This window comes from Corvus kubaryi, unplaced genomic scaffold (genome assembly GCF_017639235.1).
Source record: "Corvus kubaryi isolate FWS band 111438036 unplaced genomic scaffold, C.kubaryi_AGA036_p1.0 37334, whole genome shotgun sequence".
Taxonomy (NCBI): Eukaryota; Metazoa; Chordata; class Aves; order Passeriformes; family Corvidae; genus Corvus; species Corvus kubaryi.
Window position 1 is genome coordinate 10,767,969 of NW_024581108.1, and position 4,412 is coordinate 10,772,380.

Here is a 4,412-nt window from a genome sequence, read left to right on the forward strand (position 1 = left end):
AAAGACTTCCATTGTCATACCCTCTTTCACTATTACTAATACCATGATTCTACAAGAAGAAAAACACTAATTTTTTCCACAAACCCACACAACATAAAAATATTTAATTTTATAAAGAAGTCAAAGATAAATAGACACAATTTAAGATCAGATTGGTGGTACAAAAAAAGTCCAAATAAATTAATATTGATTTGTTTATGGATACTGCTAAGAAATGCTAGAGCTTTCCAACACCTGCTTCACTCTGCAGTTGCATTCAATTTTCTTTCTCATACTTTCATTAAAAATGTATGAGGTCATTTAAAATTGGAGTCCTCTCAACACCTTCTAAGATTAGATCTTTAGAGGCAATAAAGCAGTATAATTTGAATTCCAGGATCACATTAATTGGCCGTGATGCCTTTTTTAAAACAGTGCCAAGCTTATACAGTAACTACAATCTGATAAGCAAATTGTAACAGTGCAGCCTACCAGGAAAGAAAAGAAAAACTCATTATTTTTGAATGAGAATCAAAATAAATGCTTACAGCACAGCCTGTTATGTGGAGTTCCTTGGCACACATTTGGAATGTTTAATCACAAAACAATGTAGTCAGACACGAGTCATACAGCTCACCCCACATGACTGAAAAGTCCTATGCATTTGTTTAATACTCCATACTCTGAGTAATATAGGAAATTCTCCCTGAAGTATTTCCAGCTTCCTAGACTTCCCTTATGCAATCCAGTGTTAGTCACACAGTGCGGGAGCAGAGAGTCACATCCCCTTCCCTGATCCAGATGCTGGCAGGACTCAGCCTTTAGGAATAAAGCTGGGCTTGTGAGATATTTGGGCTGTACTTCTTCATGTGTATTATCAGCATTCTTTTTAAGATGGCACACTAATTCCTCAGAACACTTCTTCAATAAAGATTTGCAAAAGACAAGATTCAGACTCTTTCTTGAGCAGGTCTTACAGCCACAACATGGTAGACTGTAAGTGACAGCATGGCCATGGGCTAGGGGTAAGGATGGTCCCTCCCACCCGAGAGACTCCAAATTATCTATAGCTGAGTGGTGTGTGGGTGTCCTGCCTAACCTACTGCATAGGCATGAGTACAGGACACTGAACTCTGCAGACACCAGCATGTCTTTCTGTGCTTTTGTTTGAAAAGCAGGACTTGAAAAGCAGAGCTGTGCAGTTCTGAGAGAGAAAGGAATAGAGGAAGATACTAGGAACAGGAATTGTGAGGAAAGAGATTCTCTCATCTGCTGTCCAGCAGATTTTGTGATGAGAAAAATAGGCTTTTGTCCATTTCTTGTTAGTAAACAAGTCTGTGACAAAGACTTGTATGTCCCATCAATAATTTAATGTCTTTTCTTGTTGACAAAAAAAAAAAATCTTTAGGGCCTTAAATTCATATAAAAAGGAAATTACAACACATACCTGCCTTTTGGAACTGTCACATATAAGGTTTTATTTTTATGACTTGTATAATACCACTTTGGAAAGTATTGGCTATATGTCAAGGAAAAGCTGATTTAAATTTTATGTTTTTCATCTCTACTTTGATTTGACCAGGATACAGGTTTATTAGAGTCTTATCTACTGCAGCTAGGGTAGAAAATTCTGATGGACAAAACACAGCTGAAGTCAGCTGATTTTTTATGGACTGTTAATAGCGTGCTTGGGCACCCAAATTCTGCCAAGTAATTTTCTCCTCTTCAATTGAACTGCCTCACTAATGAGTTTTGAAGTGTAGAAACTCCTGACCTCCTTTCCTATTAAAAAAAAAAAAAATGGAGCTGGATTATATGAAAAGAAATTAGACTAAAAATGCACTAATTCTTACTTCTAATGAATGAGAATGTGTTAAGCTGCCATGGTAGACTTTTATCAAAAATTGAGGAGGTGTTATTAAGCAGTTACAAAATGAGCGAGATGCTTCTAAACTGAACCTCAGTATGAGATACGTGGGGTGCTTAAAAAAGGTCAGATAAGTTCAATCTGGGTGATGGCAAAGTTACTTTTGAAATACAGAAATAGATATTATTTTAATGTATGAAAGATAAATCTAAAAAAGCAAATACCTCACCACACCTAAATTTATCACTTTAGCTGAGCCCTGGGTTTCAGGAACGATTTAATTTTATGCAAACTGTCAAATGCTGCATTCATAAGACAGTGTATTTAATCATTAGGCTCAATGTTCCTGTTTTCCCTGCTGTGCCAGAACTTGTAAAATTCTTTTAAGTTAGTGATCTTTGAAACATAAGTTTTGGACCTTCACACTGCTCAAAGTGTAGGAAGGCTGGACTGCTTACTCAGTTTCTCTAACACTGATGAGACAGGCCTCCTTCAAGACCTTCTGACTGATATGCAAAGTGAGGATTTCCTGCTTAAAGCACAAAATACCATTACATTAAAAAAAAATAAAAGTAATTTTGGGGGAAGAATTTGAAAAAATTGCTACTGCGCATAGGTAGCAACTACAATTTTCATAGCTGTTCACTACAGCAGACTTTGATTGTTGCAAAAGTTGGACCTCTTATATGTTTTTCATATTACTTCAGTTGAAATTTAGACCAAAACTGTTGCTCCAGATGCTACAGAATTGTAACTAAAAGAACAGACACTACTGTCTTTGCCACATTAGTCAACCTGCATGGATCCTATTAACTCACATGCTCAAAAGATTGTTTCACCAAGAGGAGTCACAGTCTTCCAAGAGAGGAAATGTCAGTGCTAGCTGGAGCAGACAATATTCAAAACCTCCTGTATTCTTGACTGTGTCTGCTGATCTGGTAAACACTGAGCATCTCTTAGGGTAAGAACTCAAACAGTGGTTGTTTCATCATCTGAGGATGAATCAGGAGTACTTTACCAACATCCCTTCAGCTATCTGTATCACGGGCTGAGAGTAGAAGGGTGGTGCCGAAGCCCGGGAAATATCACAGTGCATGGATTACCCCATGACATCTGCTTTGTACACAAGTCTGTGAAAAATACGTGCATCAATGGAACAAAAGGCCAGTAGTAGGCTAAAATTTCTTTTTTCCCCTTTTTGAAGCTTGTCATGACACAGCAGAGGTTGGGATATGCTGCTCTTCAGTGCATGCTTGCAGAGGTCCTCTCTGCCAGAGGACTGCATTTTGAGACAAGAATTCTCAGAAAGCATTACAGAAAAAATGAAGAAAGTGTTAAATTCTTTGTGTGTCTTATTTAATATCTAAAATAATTGCTGGGACTTGTTTCTTAATTTTGCTGTTTTGTTCTGGCTTTGGCAGAGTATTTCTACATCCAAGCAGAGTGTTCTAGTTTGTTCTATGAAATTGGTTCTCTTCAATCAGCTCTTTACTCTTTCATTTTCTATGAATATACACAATGATTATATATATAGCACAATACATATGGTAATAATATGCAAATAGTGTATCTATACCATTTCAGATCTGCATTCTGCCTATAATCCTTTTCTTTGTGATTCTTACTGACACATCAGAGATCCTTCTAGTATCCACATTAAAAGGAAACAATGAAGACTTGCTATAGAAAGTGTTTTCTCATTGGCTTGTACAGTTGTTTAAAAAATATTTATCTGTATTATTGAACATTTTTGAACAAGAAATGAATTTGACACAATGTCATGCCAGGCCCTTATAATATCTGATTTGTGGGTTCTTTCAGCTCTGCAGAATCACAATGGAACTTAGCATACAAAATTAATTGTACAGTCTTTCTCTTAAACAATGATGTACAATGATGTAAACAATCTGTACAATGGTGTTGCTATTAAGGCAAACCAGTTTAGTGAAGATTTATAATAGCAGGAAACGTAGGCTGCAAAGACATTTCAAATATATATACATATTTCTAACTGAATAATCAAATTTAGTGATGATGAGGAGTTGATTAAAGGGAACTTTTTCATTTACAAATGGAGTAAGTCTCTGTTCTGATTGTTAAGGGGAACCTTTAAAAGGCAGATTCTGTGAGTTTATGGAATACTTCAAGAGATCTGGAAAATCTCACTCTTTTCCTGATAAGTGGTTAACTTAGGCATGAGATAATGGTTTACGATTTTGACACTTTATTCCCTCCAGAAAGACCAAAGCCCAAAGAAGGCAACCAGCTGGCCCAGTTTACCCCAACAGAGCGCCAAGTTCTATGATACTTGGGAGATGCTACGTACATGTATGTAACTCCATACCAAGATGTCGTCGAGCACGAAGAGATGAGAAAAAAAATCGTAATTCAACTTCTGGCCCAAAAAACCCCCCAAAACCCACCACAACTTGGTATCGGGGAGACATTTCTAAGCCTTGGTTCAGCCCCGTCGCTGCGCCTCACTACGCGCCGACCTCTCTCCCTCAGCAGCTCCTCACCCGCACGGCGGGACGGGCGGGACGGGCGCTCTCCGGGCCTCGGGACT